The sequence below is a fragment of the Ruditapes philippinarum genome, unplaced genomic scaffold (genome assembly GCF_026571515.1).
Source record: "Ruditapes philippinarum isolate M1 unplaced genomic scaffold, ASM2657151v2 ctg13302_1_1_1_1, whole genome shotgun sequence".
Classification (NCBI taxonomy): Eukaryota; Metazoa; Mollusca; class Bivalvia; order Venerida; family Veneridae; genus Ruditapes; species Ruditapes philippinarum.
In genome coordinates, this window is record NW_026860783.1 from 376 (window position 1) to 21,374 (window position 20,999).

The window sequence follows — 20,999 nt, forward strand, 5'->3', positions numbered from 1 at the left end:
AGAGTTACATTTAGTGCGGTTCTTAAAGACACTGTATCACTTGACTCCGACGAAATTCTTTAACTTATCACTTTCTGTGTAACAGTGTAATTTACTTACTTATGTCCAATCTCATGTACGATAACAATTACCATCGACGGTTTGAATGCTGTCATTTCATTGATAGAATATCTTTCCCTTTTACAAACTCCGGACATATATGCACAACCTTAAAATACAAATCATAACTTTTTATCAAAAAAGAATAAGCAGATAGAGGATATTCAAGTTTTTTCTATAAATACATGATTTATTTTCATCGAGTGGTATGAAAATAAATATTTCATGAGTGGCGGTAGCCACGAGTGAAATATGGTAATTTTCATGCCACAAGATGAAAATAAATCATGTATTTATAGAAAAAACTTGAATTTTCTGTTTATTATATACATTTTGCTCTTTCTGGACATTAAAATTTGCAAGACTTTCCCTTAAATTTTGAGTACTGGCAGAATTTAAAAGAAAGTAGTCCGGCAAGACACCAGTGAAAATACGGAAAATATGTTTCACTATAGTGAAAAATAAATTTTTACAGTGAAAATACGGAAAATGAAAATACGCATTTTATTTCATCAATATTTCTCAATATTTCATCTCAAAGTATATAATAAATATATTTATTTTTATGAAATAGAAAAATTGAAACCTTAAGGAGCACTCAAAATGACGAATTTGAAAAAAGTTGCAGGCTCGGTTTCACAATTAGTAAGCCTGTTCACGAACAGAAAATTGTAAATGCATGCTACCACCCAGACTCCAAGCACCGGTGTAACCAGTTCCGAACATTGAAAACTGAAACAATCTGTTTCTTAATTTGCTTATATTAATGTAAACAGGACTTGAGTATTTTAAAATATAGTTATATAACAGTCTCACAGTTGTGTTGAGAAACACAAAAATGATTAGATTTAATTGAAACAAATCAATATTTTACTATGTATTAGTGTGTATACCTAATAGACCACTTTGGAATTTACCATCTTCCATATATCCCATACCGCGCCTAAATATAAATATAAAGAAAACAAAATATCAATAAAAATTAGTAGACCATGAACTAGAATTTGTTTACTTCTTATCGAATAAGGGCGAACCAGCACAAACATGACCGCATTTGTTTCAGACAACACACATTCTAATTATATGGTGATTTTTTATTTAAAATAATCGAAATTTAGGGAAACAAATTTTTGTAAGTCCATAAGTGTAACTTTTGGTGTTGTACTTACTAACAAAATCCGCTTCTAGTAAATATATATTAGATCTATTATATTTAATTCAAATATGAAATTCTGTCAACATTATGATTTTTTCTCCTGAAAACCAAATTTGTCATTCAATGGTTTACAGTATAACACATAGACCTTCATTTTCATTTGATAATAATATGTATTTAACAGTAATGAATTATTTGATAAACAAATACTATTGTAAATAATGTCGCTTAATTGACATATTTTAGGATTAATCTTTGCGTTATTGATGAAGTATATAGAAACAGAATCCATAAAGAATGTCTTAAACGACAAAATTGAAAATATTGCCTGCGCAGATTTATTGAGCTTATTCACGGGGCTGTACTATAAAGTGCAAGCTACCGAGTACATGACTTGCACCAATATTAAGTATAACTAAGAAATAATATATCCCAAACTGATTGTATCTCTCATAATAATTCGACATTTAACATTGAATGGTATTAAATTCGAAAAGATTTGTTCAAAATGTTTGAAAAAATATTAAAAAATACTACAAGATACTGAGCATGTCCAAGTCATACGTGAATTCAAAGCAAGCCCATATACATCTATTCAACTTCTACATTACCCACAAACTTCTTCAACAAGGCTCCTTCTATCAATAATTGCGTTTTTTTTTTGTTTTTTTTTGTCATCTTGTTTTTTTTTTAATTTTACCATCAACGTTTTGAATGAAAATTAGGGTAGATTTAAAAAAAGTATTTTTTATTATATACTTATAGAAATTATCAAACACCCGTGCCGATTTTGCGACTCCGTAAATATGGTATTGCACGGCCGTGCATATATTTTGACGTGACGTCATTAGCGTTTGATGAATGGGGGGGGGATCCACACCCACTTTGTTTACATAATGACGTAATCATGTGTACACTTAAACAATAGAATGGGTGACACAAATGTTTTAATCCCGCCAAAAAAAAATGGATGCCTTATTAGATTTGAATAAAAAATGGCGCTGAATAACAATAGAAAGCTTAGCACACAAATTAATCCCGCCAAAAAAAAAATGGATGCCTTATTAGATTGAAATAAAAAATGGCGCACTGTTCTTCCATAACAAAAGAAAACGAAACATAATTGTAGGGGTCACATAAATATGGTCAAAAGTACACAATAGAAAAATGTTACCATAAAGGATTAACTAATTCGGTCAAAATATACAAAGGAAAACTATAATCAAATTATTGGTTTAAACTATGAAAAGAAAATTAGGACAAAATATTATTAATAAGTCTAGACCAGCTGTGGTCAACTCATCTAATAAGCTACTTTTAGTATCTAGTATTTCTTCTTCTTGATATTGTATTTTACTATCATCAGAAAAATGTAAAGTTTAATCAATTGTTTACATAATGACTTAAGAGTGTGTACTTTATAACAATAGAACAGGTAACACTCCAAAAAGAGCAAATGAGCAACCAAAATGAGCATATGAGCAACTAAAATGAGCGACTGAGCAAGGAAAAATGAGTAAATGAGCAATCAAATTAGCAAATGAGCACCCAAAACGAGCAAATGAGAAACCAAATGTGCAAGTAAAATGAGCAATGAGGAACCAAATGAGTAAGTGAGCAAGTTAAATGAGCAAGTTAAATGAGCAAATGAGCAACAAAAAAGAGCAAATGAGCAAGTTAAATGAGCAAATGAGCAACCAAAATGAGCAAATGAGCAATTAAATGAGCAAATGAGCAACCAAAAAGAGCAAATGAGCAAATGAAATGAGCAGATGAGCAACCAAATGAGAAAATGAGCAAGTGAAATGAGCAAATGAGCAACCAAATTAGCAAATTAGCAAACAAAATGAGCAAATGTGCAACCAAATGAGCAAATGAGCACCCAAAATGAGCAAATGAGCAACCAAATGAGCAAATGAGCAACCAAAATGAGCAAATGAGCAACCAAAAGAGCAAATGAGCAACCAAAATGAGCAAATGAGCAACCAAATGAGCAAATGAGCAAGTGAAATGAGCAAATGAGCAACCAAAATGAGCAAATGAGCAACCAAAATGAGCAAATGAGCAACCAAATGAGCAAATGAGCAAGTAAAATGAGCAAATGAGCAACCAAATGAGCAAATGAGCAACTAAATGAGCAAATGAGCAAGTGAAATGAGCAAATGAGCAAGCAAATGAGCAAGTGAAATAAGCAAATGAGCAACCAAAATGAGCAAAAGAGCAACCAAATGAGCAAATGAGCAAGCAAAATAAGCAAATGAGCAAATAAAATGAGCGACTGAGCAAGCAAAATGAGTTAATGAACACCCAATTGAGCCACTTAGCAAGCAAAACGAGAAAATGAGAAACGAAATAAATTAGTTGGGAGTATAAAAAGGAGAATTAGCATTAATTTTGCCATTTGATCGCTTAAAATAATGGTATTCACATGTCTTTTGTGTTATAAAAAATTCAATAAAAAGTACAATTTAAATAGGCATTCGCATCTCAAACATAAGAACAGTATGTCTGAAAATAATATCAGCGATGGAAATACATCAGATGAGGAACCAAATCGTAAACCTTATCTATATAGAAACATTTTCGATCGGTTGAGACCTAATAGATCCAAATCTCATCATTACGAAGAAGACGATGACAGTGAACAAGATAATGACGATGAATCTTCTACTATAAGGAATGACAATGGCAAACAATATGATGATGTTAACAAGAACAAACATATTGACATCTGGAAGTATTTTACAGAGCTCACATATGAACAAGGAGATGACGTTTTAAATGAAACAGCCAGTAAAATGCGTAATGAAGACCCTGATAGCTCTCTTGAAGAAATAAGAAATAAAGCTTTTGAAAAATTACGCTCCGTGTATCATAAAGCATTCAGAGAAGTTTATTTGGATTTTATTGGAAAAATGTATGCACTTCAGCGCAATCCTACACATAAAAAGATCATGGGAACTGTTAAAAGATTGAGAGAGGAAGCTAATTTCGAAAATGATGAAGCTATACAATATGCTGTTAAAAAAAGAAAATTTATGTTAGAGCGTGTTATGGACAAGTACCCATTACCAGAACTTGAAGAAACATTTGATGGTGATGATGATGATGATGATGATGATGATGATGATGATGATGACGACGACAGTGAAAAAGCAACTAGTAGTGATAAATACTGACATTTTATCAATAAATGAACAAATTATTAAAGACATGTGAAAGTCTATATTATTTATTCATATTTTGGAAAGACAAAAGGACAAATGTTAGTGTGGTACATTATGATTAGCACATTTTTTATCATATGCCAAATGCGTTTTATTTTAAATATTTCTTTTTGTAAATGCAGTCTGTAATAAATAAATTAAACTGTATCATAAGATCTTTGTTTTATTTTGTTTATAAATTTATGTATATCCTTTTCTTAAATCGTCCAACTAATCCATGTTGCGCCTGGGTGTATATAGTTGAAATGCAAAAAAAGTTATCTGGAGAGAGAAATCTAGTCAAGGGTATGTGAAAACGTGACATAAAAATCTATCACCAAATAGCTGTTTTTGCTCTGATGATGTTTTTGAATATTAAGTAAAATCCATATTACCACTTCAAGCATGTCAGGAAAATAGTTATACTGTGGCAACTATAAGGAAGAACTCGTTTTTAATGGTGGACAAGAAGTGAGTAATTTAGGGACACACCTGTATACAAAGGGCTTACTTATTGACATGAAATAAAAACTTTTAATTATTGTTTCTTTCTGTTATCAAGTCATAAAAGACCAATGTTTATCTTGGCGCTGACATCAATTTCACAGATGTTAAAAATCTGACGGTTCATTGCTATACAAATTCCAAGGTGATGACATTATCACTTCAGTGTTGAAATGTAAGATTTAATTGGTTTCTTCGTTCTGGCAATTAACAGCAGAAAATGCTTAATCTTTGCTAGATCAAAATATAAAAAATAAGAATGTGAATAAAAAAAAGTTTCAGTACAATGTATATAATTTTAGGTTGTAATTCCTATCCTCGCTTAAAAGTGGTAAATCAAATCATTTAAAATTTCTCCATTGAATAAATGAATGTTCATAACTGATCCGAAACATCGACACAGAAAGGCGTCCCTTTGTGGATTTATTACCTGGTTGAAATATATGTTACATTTGGGGTCATACTGGTCATACATACTTAAAGGATTGTTTGTTTTATCAGGTAACCACATTGTCTGGTTAAGAGTTTAAACCATAAATATGATAAAAGCAAGATTTACTAGCTGGTAAAGAAAGATTTATTTTCTTATTAAGGATTATTCATTGACAATTATTGTTTTGTTTTACTCTAATGAGTTCTAAAGATACATGTAGGTGTTGAAACCATTGACAAAACAGGCCTCATTATATTATAAGAAAACAATAATTGGGTATGAATTCTAAATAAAAGGTAACTTGTTTTGTATGTATCCCACCTGACTATCAAGTTTTATCAAATTTACTGCTTTAGAAATACACAGTAAATTAATTAGATCAAGCATTGTATGAACCACAGAGAAAGTACTTGCCTTCAATGAGAGGTTGAATTGCTGGCCTTGGATGTGATGCGTAGTAACTTTAATGAAGAGAATTATATACAAAACAAGTGGCATAGGTTTGTTTCTTGTCAACATGTGCAAAAATATGACATGTCAATTTTTGGAAAAATGACAAAACAGGCCTCATTATATTATAAGAAAACAATAAATGTAATTTTGCATTTACATGTATAAGATTGACTTTTTTGGAGTGTTACCTGTTCTATTGTTATAAAGTACACACTCTTAAGTCATTATGTAAACAATTGATTAAACTTTACATTTTTCTGATGATAGTAAAATACAATATCAAGAAGAAGAAATACTAGATACTAAAAGTAGCTTATTAGATGAGTTGACCACAGCTGGTCTAGACTTATTAATAATATTTTGTCCTAATTTTCTTTTCATAGTTTAAACCAATAATTTGATTATAGTTTTCCTTTGTATATTTTGACCGAATTAGTTAATCCTTTATGGTAACATTTTTCTATTGTGTACTTTTGACCATATTTATGTGACCCCTACAATTATGTTTCGTTTTCTTTTGTTATGGAAGAACAGTGCGCCATTTTTTATTTCAATCTAATAAGGCATCCATTTTTTTTTTGGCGGGATTAATTTGTGTGCTAAGCTTTCTATTGTTATTCAGCGCCATTTTTTATTCAAATCTAATAAGGCATCCATTTTTTTTTGGCGGGATTAAAACATTTGTGTCACCCATTCTATTGTTTAAGTGTACACATGATTACGTCATTATGTAAACAAAGTGGGTGTGGATCCCCCCCCATTCATCAAGCGTTATACAAACATTGTGTAAAGACGCGCTAAATGTTAGCGTTATATACTATAGGCGCGTCAATGAAAACTGACTCTTATTTCACTGAAAAAGGTCTTTATTTCGGGTATGTGATAAATAGAATATTAAATTCGTGTAAGTGCAATACTGAATTTATTGCACTCGTTGAATAAAATAATATTATGCTCGCAAGAGGCTCGCATATTATAATTTTATTCAACTCGTGCAATAAATTCAGTATTGAACTTGCACTCATTCAATATCCTCTATATATTAAATATTGAGAATTCTAACACGACCCGCATTTTCCCTATTGAACATAAAGAACCGAAAGTGTGTGTTATTATGCAATAAAATCACTGTTGATAATATGTACGGAAACAAACCAGACGAGCGTTTCACTAACATAACGTAAGTTTAACGTATAGATTTTTTATGTAAATTTAGGATTAACGCAAAACGTAAGTTTACGTTAGTTGCGTTTCACTATAATACAGAACGTGCAACTTACGCCAGCAGTAAGTGAGCGTTACTTTACGTTTAAAATTACACACATGCATATATATATATAGCTAAGAAAGTTTAGTGAAACGAAAATAAAACGTATGTTCTGCTTACGCAAACAGTTACGTTCAAACTTGATTTCTGATAACGAAAGTGCGTTAGTGGAATGAAACCCTGGCCCCGTGTTCACTAACAAAAGATCAGGATCAGGATTAAGTGATCCTGATTTTATTTTCATTGTTTTATGTTACTAAAATTAATCATGCTTTCATAGAATTGAATGGTATATATTCAAAATGTAAAATATTGCTGATTTGCAAAGAAACCAAACTATTTTGGGATAAAATCAACAAAAAACAAAACAAATACAAAATTTTTCAGATCAAAATAAGGATCAATTTTAGGATCAAGATCAATATTTGGATCAACTGTAAAATGCCCGTATCTTGCAAAAATGACAATAAATTTATTTTAAAATTTCATAAACTTGCTATTGCAAGTCTAGTTTTATCAAATTAATATTAGATATTTAATCTTTGAGGATAAACAATGAAGAATATTAGAGTTTTTAAATTTGATCCTGATCTTGATCCTTAAATCTTTGTGAACACGGGGCCAGGTGCAATTTAGCTTTAAATATCACGTACGGCAGCATTATATTTGCTACGCCCTCTTGCTACGCCCTTCATCGCATCCGAACTCTAGACAGTGATGTTATTGGGCGATAAATTCACTGTTTGGGATATATTATTTCTTAAATATAAAAGGAAAAAAGAAGAAACATTTCCTTACCCCGTAAGCAAAGCACAATGGTCATAATTAAAATGACGTAATGAAGCCTCTCCCCAATTAGCGAAAGCATCTATTATGTAGTCACCATCTGCTTGTCCGGCATCGTTGACGAGATGATCTTCTACAAACGGCGAATCGCTTGGATCCTGCGGATATATGATACATTTAACGCATGATGCGTCGGAATATCCATTACAATATGAGACATGATTTTCAACAAATAGTGTTTCGCTTGATACACGCAGATACAAGATACATTAGACAAATGATGTGTGGTAATAGTCATTACAATAAAAGACATGGTTTGGCTTGATACCGGCAGATGCATGATACATATAACACATGCTGTGTGGAAATATTCATAACAATATAAGACATGGTTTTCTACAAATGGTGCATCGCGTGATACCTGCGGCTAATGATTCATGTAACACATGAAACGTGAAGTTGGCAGTAGCAGTGGCACAGCAGTAGCAAAATTATAAAACGTGAAGTTGGCAGTAATAGTTGCACAGCAGTAGCAGTAGCAATATTAACACTCGTAGAGTTCCAGGGTTTATTGTTGCCAATGTTTTATTGACATGTTCGACTTCTAGGCACGTATGAGGCACTTGAAGACGTTCAGGTGTGTTGGTGCCAATAGAAATAATGATTTTTTTACTTCTAGGGACCTTAAAATGTATTTTTCATTGGCCTGCGACTTAATGTTTTATATTCGCAGATTTTAAGGAATTTTGGTACCAATGCAGATAATGACTATTCAGACTTCTAAGGACCTGCCAGATTCTGTGACACTCGCAGACTTTCAGTAATTTTGTATATAGCCAATGGCGTTTATGACATGTTTGACTTCTAGGCACACGTTTCATTTCTTTGGTCTGCGACTAATTCTCGGACACTCTGACACACTTCACGTTTTATAATTTTGCTATTGCTACTGCAGTGCCACTGCTACTGCCAACTTCACGTTTTATAAGTTAGCTACTGCTTCTGCTGCGCTACTGTTACTTCTGTGCTTCTGCTACTGCAAATTTCACGTTTCATAATTTTGCTACTGCTACTGCCAACTTCTAGCTTTATAATTTTGCTACTCCTACTGCTGTGCTACTGCTACTGCTGTGTTACTGCTACTGCCAACCACGTTTTATAACTTTGCTAATGCAACTGTTCTGCTACTGCTACTGCTGCGCTACTGCTCTACTCCTGCCAATTTCATGTTTTATAACTTTGCTACTGCTCACTGCCACTGCTAACTTCCTACCGGTATCTTATACATGAATTTAATCCAGGTTATCTTTAACACTAAAAATATAAGCAGGGCGGGGGTTTTTTAATGAATGTTATATGGGGAAACCCCATTTGAAAACCCCTTTTTTTTTAATATGTCAAAAAAGGAAAATTTTAGTTTATACACATGTAAAAATTTTTTATTGAAATTTGGGGGCTAAAAGGGCTTATATAAAGCTCTCGAACCTTTCCCATGAACCCAACCTTTAAACTAACCCAAATGAATGAAAAAGTTTTTTTGCTAAAGGGGAAAAAAGGGGTTTCCCCCCTGACGGGGTTTTGGAACCCAAAGGGTCAAAAAATTTCCCTAAGCCCCTATCCCGGCGCTTTAAACCCACTGGGCCCGCTCCCAAACCAAAAGTGATGAATTTGCAAATCCTTCTGAAAATATTTTTTAATTTAAAAATTTTGGGTTTTGGGCTTAATTTTTTTTAAATTTTTAAATCTAAGTAGAGAACAATAAAGATTATTGTTCACTTAGGAATTAATATCATATCGTACAAGTCTTACTCGTTCCTTTTTTGTAAGGGCTGCTTCAATTTGTAGATTGTCGTTATTTATTAAACTATGTAAAAAAAATACGAAGAGTTAATCGGTTAGTTCCCTATGAACACTTACATCAGCTATGTAAATTCCAGCAAAAAGACAGGAAATTGTATACGAGTAGTCTGTCATTAGTTGATATATTAGATCCACCTGAAAAATGTAATATATTTTTTAACATTACCCACATTGTTCCCTATTGAATATAGAAGAACCAAAAGTGTGTGTTAGAATTAAGAATTAACATCGGTCTTAGCGGTGTTTATCATGCGTAAGAATTGACTATGAAAGCCATAGGCTTGAGAGGTTAATTTTTCGCACCAAAACAACAATACCGGTGTTAAATAGCCGATAAACACCGCTCAGACAGATATTATTTCGATTCTAATAAGAGAAATTAAGGAAGATCACTAATGTTATTTTTTCAAGCAGAGGATTACTCCCGTGCTGATTTTTGTATAACTCTGTTCGATTTCGGCATCCTTCTGTTGTTAAAATATAGAAATGATAAAACAACTTACAATGACGTCATTACGCTGCTTACGGGTGTCAAAATATTTATTTTTAACTGATAGGATCAAATATGTGGCTTTTATACGTGAGATATTATTTTTAGTATTGTATGAAAAGAAAACATTTATAAGGAACTGAAACTATTAGTTACAATGTTTTTTTATTGTTTGCTTTAAAAGGCTTTGTAAACTATTTATTCGAGGGAGAAAACATAAGAGGCTCATAAACAAGTAGTTCCATAACCAGTTTTATTAGCCACAACCGTATTACCGGCCGGGCAGTGATGGCAGATCACTGCAGTGATGGAAGATATCTGAAAATTACCGATCGATACATGTAGGTTAAAATTTGGTTGGTTTAATTTTATTACACAAATACGGCCAATTTCATTGCTATAAAACTATTGTCCATTGAATGGAGATACTGTAAGGTAATTTTGGACTCGTTTTTTCCTGTTTTAAGACTATTTTGAGCAGGTTAAAAGTGACAGCCTCGGAAAAATCCGTGAAAATGTCTGTTTTCTGTTCAGTTTTAAGTAAATGGCAGGATTTCCTGTTATCGATATAGACGTTCATCCTTTGGGGTCACGCAAGCCAAATATCTACCCCGTGAGTCTTTTCTTGAAAGTTTTACACACGCTCAATCTTGTCAAGTCGAAGAAAAAATGCTGCCGTTGTAGGCAGATACATATTATAAATGCTGCCGTCGATGGCAGAAAATACCATGAAAGTGGCTAACATTTCTGACAGAAAATCAAGTTCAATCTTTTATCAATTCCTCTTTTCTTTGCGTCCTTTTAGTCGGAATTGAGACGTTAAACTATCATTTCTAATATTTTCTCAAGATAAAAAAGTTATTAATGCGGTATGTGCATCGAAAAAAAAGCTTTTTAGCAACGTGCAGTTACAATACAAAAAGTGATGATTTAGTACGACAAAATTGCACTATAATTAGAGAAATGAACATGAAAAACTTCATTTTTCTATATTCCTGCATGTGTGCTTGATCTGTTGTGTCTGTCAGTTACATGCATACAATACTATATGTATCTTAAGTTTAACAGCGCACTCCCTTTTTTAATACATAACATCAATTGCATATTACAGCAAGTAACTTCTGTAAGTGGATATTCATTTGCTAGCATATGACATTATTTTCTCGAGGTAATAATGTTCACCGCTTTATGACAAATAAAGGCTGAAATACTTAATCGGCGCAGATTATAAGTTATTAAATTGATGTAATAAAGGGGAGACTATTAACCTTGCAACTGACATACATACATACATACATACATACATCCATACAAGTCTGAATCATCGAAAGGTTCATCTTTATAAGTTGTCATGGTTACAACTAAAATGAATGAAAACATATATAGTTAAATGGGAGCACGTGATGTTAGAACTGTTGTTAATAGTTTAGCATAGTAATTGTAATTCTAAGGCAAACTACAACGCTATTACAAACATGAACATTGAAAGAAATGAATCCACGTTGTCGTGTTTTTCAAGAACTTGATAATATAGGAAAATATTTGAACTGTCAATAATATTATCTTTCCATTTTACATTAACATGCATAGTTTTATGATACACTGATGCCAGTTGCGAGGTTAATAGTCTCCCCTTTATTACATCAATTTAATAACTTATAATCTGCGCCGATTAAGTAAATTTCAGCCTTTCTTTGTCATAAAGCGATGAACATTATTACCTCGAGAAAATAATGTCATATGCTAGCAAATGAATATCCACTTACAGAAGTTACTTGCTGTAATATGCAATTGGTGTTATGTCTTAAAAAGGGAGTGCGCTGCTAAACTTAAGATACATATAGTATTATATGCATGTAACTGACAGACACAACAGATCAAGCACACATGCATGAATATAGAAAAATGAAGTTTTTCATGTTCATTTCTCTATTTATAGTGCAATTTTGTCGTACTAAATCACCCCTTTTTGTATTGTAACTGCATGTTGCTAATAAGCTTTTTTCGATGCACATATAGAGGATATTTGTTTGTTTCAGTGTAAGATCGAAAAATATTTCACCGAGTGAACACCAGATGCAATATTTTCCACGAGTGGCGTAGCCACGAGTGAAAATATAATAGCTGGGGTTCACGAGTGAAATATTATTTGATCTTACATGTAAAACAAACAAATTTTCTGTTTATTTCATGATTTTTTAACGATTTTTACACCATTTTACTGATTTTTGCCGCGTAACGTCATGCTCTTATCTTCACGACGTCATCAAATAATGACGTCACAATGTTGAAGCAAAATATAATTCCATGATTATTTTTAGATTTTAGATGTTTTTCAGCACAACGTTCGTAAATATATTACGAACTACAGTTATCACGTACATTTTTATTATGATTGACTACATTTCCGCTGAAAAAAAACATTCATTAATGATAAATATTTTATTTTTACGCCAAATATAGTTCGGCTACTGTGAAATTAAATTTGGTAATCATTACTGTGAAATTATCAGAATATAATTAACCGTTATAATTCAGTAATCTACTGCAAAACATGTAATAAACCGCATTAATAACTTTTTTATATTGAGAAAATATTAGAAATGATAGTTTAACGTTTCAATTCCGACTAAAAGGACGCAAAGAAAAGAGGAATTGATAAAAGATTGAACTTGATTTTCTGTCAGAATGTTAGCCACTTTCATGGTATTTCTGCCATCGACGGCAGCATTTATAATATGTATCTGCCTACAACGGCAGCATTTTTTCTTCGACTTGACAAGATTGAGCGTGTGTAAAACTTTCAAGAAAAGACTCACGGGGTAGATATTTGGCTTGCGTGACCCCAATGGATGAACGTCTATATTGATAACAGGAAATACTGCCATTACTTAAAACTTGAGATATTTTGAACAGAAAACAGACATTTTCACGGATTTTTCCGAGGTTGTCACTTTTAACCTGCTCAAATAGTCTTAAAACAGGAAAAAAACGAGTCCAAAATTACCTTACAGTATCTCAATTCAATGGACAATAGTTTTATAGCAATGAAATGGACCGTATTTGTGTGACAAATTAAACCTACCAAATTTATAACCTACCTGTATCGATCGTTAATTTTCAGATATCTGCCATCACTGCAGTGATCTAACATCACTGCCGCCGGTAATACGGTGTGTTAGCAGTTTGGGACGTAGTCCCAATTAGTGTACTTACTCACCCGAAATTTCCAACCATACAGGGTAACGCCCACTGCAGTGACGTTTCATCACCACTCTATATTCTATAATATATTGTATTCTAACATTTTTAAAGTAAGTTGAATTCATAGTGTTCATCAGACCATGACTGACGCATAACCGCCGCGAGTGAAAAAAGTGCTCTGTATTTCTATAAACTTTGATTTATTGCAAATAGAAGAGAGATAAGAATTTTTTTTTTGTAAATCGTGTGCAATTGAGCTTGAATTACGGATTAGAAATGTAGCAGATATAATTTGAAAGGTCGATTAATTCTATGAATGGAATGGTAATTGGTACATAATAATGAGCCGTGACAAAACCAACATACAGGGTTCCCACAAAGAAGAGAAATCAAAATTCCCTGACTTTTCCATGACTTTTCCCTGACCAAAACCATTTTTCCCTGACCAATAACAGCGTCAAGTCTGCACAATCTTAGAGCATTAAATGTATTTTTTATACATGTATTTCGACCTCCTCCTCCCCAAAAAGCCAACCTATTTTCTCCAATTCTTTATTTTAAATTATTCAAGATAAAAAATACATGAATATTAGTGAGCAATTGTCATAAGCAACTTGTCTTATTTACATTCAACAAGTATGAGTAAATTTATCCAAAATGTAAAGTATTTGATAGTACATGTTATGCTGAAAGATGTTTCATTCTCTTACAAATGCAAAGCAGTGTAATCAATGCAGGATTGACTAAAACAGGCCTGTATTTTAATAAAATATATGATAGTTATCAATGGAAAACTGGTGTTGGACAAGAAACAATAAGACAGGTAATGAAGTGGCTACATTAAAAGCAAAATGCAGTAAAAGCTTGTAATACTACTAATAAAACTAGCTATGGCAGTTAGTATTTCAAAGTTATGGTTTAATGCATGTGTGCAAAAACACAACATGGCACTAAAATTACTGGTACTTAATCGAAGTCCACTAAGTGTTTTTCTCAAGTTTCTCAATATCTTTACTTGATTCTTTTATTACTTTTCTTTGACCTTGACCCTGAAGGCATTGCACTTGGCATTTTACTTCACAAGCAAGTTCATTTTCATATTTTTCAGCCTCCTGAGCAGATTATCAGCCTCTTTCACACGAACAAACCATAAATAGCTCAGGAGACAAGGGATGCTTAAACTCCTTTTAGCTTTTTTCTTAATAAGATAGTTACTAATAATGACAAAAATATCCAGAATCTTCAGGCAGAAGCATAATCATTTTAAGAGTAAAAAAATATAAAAATAAAACAGATGCTCATAATCAAAAATAACAATAAAGATACCCAAAATGATGGAAGAAACTGCCTTAGCTTTTACTGATTTTGCTTCTTGCTGTTTCACAAAAACATTATTTTCTACACAATTCCCTGACTTTTCCCTGACTTTTGCTTATTTTTCAAATTTCCCTGACCAATTTCAAAATTCCCTGACTTTTCCCTGACCTTGAAAAAAAATCATTTTTCCCTGACTTTTCCCTGACCGTGGGAACCTGACTCATAATGGGTTTGCGACCAGCATGAATCCAGACCAGCCTGCGCTTCCGCGCAGTCTGATCAGGATCTATGCTGTTCGCTTACCAACTCTATTTCAAGTAGAGAAACTGATAGCGAACAGCATGGATCCTGATCAGACTGCGCGGAAGCGCAGGCTGGTCTGGATCCATGCTGGTCGCACACGCACTATGTTGGTTTTGTCGTGACACGGCTCATTATTATGAATTCGACAACTTCCGGTTTACTTTATGACCTACTTGACAAGCATATCGACCTGTTTAGCTCATAAGGTAAGTTTTAAAGCAAAATATGTTATGATTTTGATGAATTATACCAGTAAGTTTATTTATTGATGTCAGTTCGTTCCGAGGACTAAAACTTTCGTATATAATTTCGAAGTAATTTGGGAGATCTCAAATCTTTCGTTCCCAAGACATTTCGACCCTACTGTAGCCTAGTCTCAATTTTTAGACTGCATTACCGGCAGATTTTACAAATTGATTTTACACAGATGTCTGCCTTTACAGGGAAAACTGGCATCTACAATTTGTTGGTCTTGCCACGGCCGTAACGTCGCTACCAAATGGGGCGCACATTCTCAAATATTTCAGAATAATTTTATTTTATCTTCATGTTTATACATTCATTTAGTTATAAACTTATTCAATGAATAAAGGAATTCTATGAAAAATTAGAAAAAAAATGATTTACCGGTAACCCTCAATATGAGCCATTTAGCTGTTAAGTTTAGCCCCTGCAAATACTGCAGGTCGTGTGTAATTGAGACAATATTAGAGGTAGAAGCACTGTCCTATTATTTCTGACTAAACTCTTATTGATTGCTAATTGATTCTTCATACCCACAAATGACAAACGAGCATTATTGTCATTTTTTGTTTAACCAGTAGCCCAAAATAGGTATATTTTCCCCTGAAAATGCTAATATTTTCCCCTAAAACCCCTGTACACATTCTTCACAGGAGGATAACTTAACATCAGCTAGAAGACAGAAAGCTGTCCATATAGATAGCCTCTGCTATTACCATGCATGTTAAAGGAACTCCACTGAGCTTTATAAAAGCCTAAAAACATAAATGAGCTGGGACACTTTAAACAAAAATTTATGCAAAGATAGTTAAGAAATTTACTTTGAAATAAATTGAACATATTCATATGCTTTTTTAGCCGGATTTGAGTGAAAAGTGTTTAAAAGCTTTTCATTTTGCATAACTTTTTTACAATTTGAATAATTGTTCTTGAAAATCGAAGTGCTTGAATGATCTGAAAGTTTGCACAAAGATTAGTGGTCTAAACTTACATAAAATGGTTACTGATTTATCTGAAAAAAAATATTTTCAGTGCCATCATGTCAAAATACCTCAGTGGAATCCCTTTAAATTGAATTAGAATAGAATCTTTTAAATGTATGGGTAAATTCCATTCTCAGTGGTTGGAATTTGATTTTCCCCTTAATGATTTATCAAGCTATATTTTCCCCTTCAGAAAGCCACAGGTTGTTTTGAAAATTGAAAAAAAAATCACTGCCAGCATGATAATTGTTAACCTGAAAAATCTTCAGGCACTGAAAGGGATTGGAACCCAAGACCTCTTGATTACAAGGCAGACACACCATGTTGCGAAAATGTCAACACAACAGAAAGGCTGTTGGAAATGATCTATACCTGTTCTCACTACATGGTTGAAGTAATGTAATCAGTGTAACTGTAAATCAGACATTTAACAATTTTTGATAATACTGATATTCACATTTTATTCACATATCTATATGTAATAAATAAATATCATAATAAAATGATAAGAACATTTTCTATTTTAGTGGTAATATTGGGGAGTAATATGAAGAAATATTATTATCATAAATTTTAAAATTTTATGTCATTACATGCTGTACACAATCTTATTATTGTGTACACATACATATATACATTAAGAGAGTAGTATTAGATAATTTTGAAGATGAAATCTCTAAAATGATATTTTCAGGGAAATAAAAGATCATTTACTCCAATTTTTACTTGGAAAGGCTGGTACATGTAGCTAGAAAAAAAAATAAGATTAAAGAATTTAGACAAGAAGATGATCACAAACAGCAGGTGCTGAGCCCCGTACGAAAAAAAAACTCCTGTTTTACAACTGTAAAAGGACTGAAAAACACCTGTTTTTGTAAAAATACAGGTCTTATGAACCTGTGTTTGCTGAATTTGACATTTTGACTATGAAATACAGGTGTATTTTAACAATTTTACAGGTGTATTTTTGAGACAAGACCTGTGTTTTAGATGTACACATGTAATTCTGATACTTAGGAAATATTGAGCTGATATTTTGTGCTGAAAATAATCTAAAAGTCCAAAACTACAACTGTATTTTCAATGATACAGATGTACAATACACACTTAGAAAATCTTTTAGAGAAATTGTTCTTATTTAAATACTTTAATATCTTTGATGCAATTGTACAGATTGCATGCACATTATTTACACTTAGGATTTAATTTTTAACATTCATAATGTAAGCAACTTTGAACTAAGAATGCTATCTAAATTTGAATATACATGTACATTGTATATGATTATTTAGTTTTAAAATATATGAGATAGTTCACATAGGCCTGTCCTTGTTGTTCTTTTAAGTATAAAAAGAACAACAACAAAAACTATAACAACAACAAACTGGTACATGTTCTTATTCAAGACTCCAAATTTGCAGACATTATGAGTTATTCTTCACTCTGTAAAGTTAATTGTGTATGAAATAAACTCATACATTAAGCTCTCTCAATCTAGTTTGTAATATAAATGACCTGTTAAGTAGGATAAATAAATAAACACTGCCTCTACTACTCTACAATGATTTTACACAACTGACTGATTTTACACCTTGCACTGACCAGTCTGATAATGGTAACCACCTGTTTTCCCACCATAAATTCTGCTACAGTCCAGACTCTTCCATTTGATTTTTTCTGGGGGGAAACAACTTTATAAATTTTAAATGAAGTCTGTTTAGAAGGAAATTGCAAAGTTATCTTTAAAAACTTATTATGAATTTGAAATTCTACATTACACTTTTTTTTTCTCATATGTCTATATGATTGTGAAAGTAAAATGAAGGGTGCTTTGATTTGTGGAATATCCCTGTTTAACATTTATATGCATGATGAATCAGTCCAGTTCTACAGTTGTAAAATTTGAAATCTGAGGTATTTGTGGAAATAGTGCTCATGTATCACAAAGGATCTTATTGATAATTAAGAAATTGTGGAGATATAAGCAATTTTCTAGGCAATATTTTGTATAAAATGTTTGGGTGTAAATTCTTAAACTTTTCAAAGAAAAAAATCAAGGCTACAGTCTTGTTAATGAAAATGACAATATTCTGGATTATGGGATATGCTGGTTGCAAATGAAATTTGAATCTTGGACAAGAAGATGAAAACCAGAATCATAAAAAATCAGGTAATGACCTTTGGATACATTTATGCAAAAAACAAGTATTATTTCAGGTCTGCTAGCAATTATTTTTATCAACTTTATTCTGAAAAAAAATAATATTTTACAAATTTCTATTTACCCAGTTGGAAAATAATTTTTAAATGTAAATTTTGTCACCAATAGCATTTAATTAGATACTACAATATTGACTGTTAACTGCTTTATATTTTTGAATACAGTCTTGAAGAGATGATATTAAATACATTTATACTTAACTTCTAATTAATAGGTCATAATTTATTTTCATATATTTTATAATGAACTATGAATTTTGTTCTTAAAGGTCACAGTACACCCCCCAGAGACGTTGATCTACATGAAACAAAGCAAAGGACTAAAACAGACATGGTAAAACGAAATTGTAGTTGAACTAATTAGAATAGTTTTGACAGAAATTCATGGTTAAACAAAATAAGTCTACCTTAATTATTAAAGTTAAGTTACCAGTTTACCACTAATAGAAACAGCTCAGTAAATATCTTTTATCAGGCAATGCATTAAGTAGGAAAATTAATACATGTATTCATTAATTGTCAAAACATAATTATATAGGTTGAAGTTAATTGGTACGTATTTAAAAAAATGAATTGGTCAGGCACTGAATATGTGCATTGATGACATTAGTACAAAATGCAAGCATTGAAAGTTACATGATTATCATTTAGTATTCATTTAATGATAAACTATTGATGTTTTATTTGATTCAGGTGAAGCTGCTTTAAACAGGATCTTAAATCACAATGACAGGGACCAGTTAAGAAGAGAAAACACTTGCAAAGGCTTTATTCCAAGTACCTATATATGTAGACATTAATTTGGAAAATACTGGCAATAAATTTTTACAAGAAAAAAACCTTTATTAGCATTTAAAGTTTTCTTCAAATGAAAGGATATGCCTGCAGTGTTATTCATGACTTGGATTTTATTGATGCAGTATCAGTAGTGTAAGACTGTAACAGAATGTAATAAAATATAGTAATCCATTTAAGACAAAGTGAAAATTTGTTATATTTATCCCCATCTTTAGTAATAGTGATTCTAGTTCAGTGATATTTCCGCTCACCTTAGCACAGAGTGCCATTGTGAACTATTGTGATTGTATAATGTCTGCTATTTGTACCTTAATCTTGTAAAAAGATATTTTCTCCTCAACCATTTCTTATTTTTAAAGATTGAGTAGCAACAAATGCACAAAATTTCTGACCAAAGTGTATTTATCCCAATGAAAAAGATATTTGCACCAAACATGCCAAATATGTTTGCATTTATGTGTGGTTTTCATCCCTTAAACAATAAGGTATTTTATTTTTGACCTGTACAATTTTACACCTGTATTTTTGAGCTGAAAAAATTTTACACCTGTATTTTCAGACCTGTAAAATTTTACACCTGTATTTTAAACAGCTGTAAAACAGTACAACTGTATTTTTGACCCGTAGAAAAAAAAACAGTTAATTTACATATTTCGTTCATAGTACAGGTGTAAAACAGGTGTATTTTTGAAAAAAACAGGTGTAATTTGCTATATGTTTATCAAAACTGAAGAAAAATACAGCTGTAATTTTTAACAAAAAAACAGGTGTATTTTAGGCAAAATTACAGGAGTAAAATTTCGTACAGGTTGTATGATATCGATGTATATTTCATCAAATCAAACTGTTTTCCGGAAATTATTCATGAAAACATTTGTCTTTTTACCAGTGTCACCACGGGCCAGATTACCAGATTACCAGACCCATTCCCAGTGACAAATAATGCCAGATATGCTTATTTTTTCCAAGTTTAGAAAAAATCATAATCGAGTCAAAATTCCCGTTATCAAAGCTGACAATTTGTCTTCATTCCATTTCAATCCAATATGGTACCAGACATAGGATGTTCAAAAACACATTTATTGTCATTTTTTATGTATTTTTTATGCTTTGAATGGTATACAATTTGTTGGATTAACAACTTTGTACATGGTACTGAATATTTTTCCCAATTAAGATGCAAAATTTCCTAACCTGTCCTGAAATATGTCTAGGAAAAGGCTTGAAACTGAAATTGTTTAGTTTGCATTTCTAATCTACATACTGAAATAGTCCAAGACTTGTTCATATATAGTACGTACCGCCTAAAATAAAAGAGTGTCAGTGCATGCTCACAATTTATTATAGTGTCAGTTAAGAACATACTGCAAAATTTTCTGTCAATTGGCATTAAGATTCTGCCTATGACATTCTTTTTCCTATGCTGAAAATGATCACTTACATGAAATATCATAGTATGGTGTTTTAAGGTTGTACAAATCAATCCTACAGGGCATAACAAGGAACTGCAAAATTTACAATTATGTTGCCTTGAACAAGACCTCAGTATTTATGCAAAATTAACAATACAGTTCATCCTTATGAACATTGTTTACATTTTGATTATTCAAGATTGAAACAAATGAAAATATTCAATAGCAAAGCACAGCTGTGAAGTGATTGTATCCCCACCAAATA

General features: G+C 32.0%; 1 long non-coding RNA gene across 1 annotated transcript; it reads left to right on the top strand.

Annotated features, from left to right (window-relative positions):
* Window positions 1–17,556: 17,556 nt before the first annotated feature.
* Window positions 17,557–19,339, top strand: LOC132713377 (uncharacterized). The gene is made up of 3 exons (XR_009623440.1): window positions 17,557–18,474; window positions 18,794–18,858; window positions 19,218–19,339. It is a non-coding gene; the product is annotated as an uncharacterized LOC132713377 (long non-coding RNA).
* The last annotated feature ends 1,660 nt before the right edge of the window (window positions 19,340–20,999 follow it).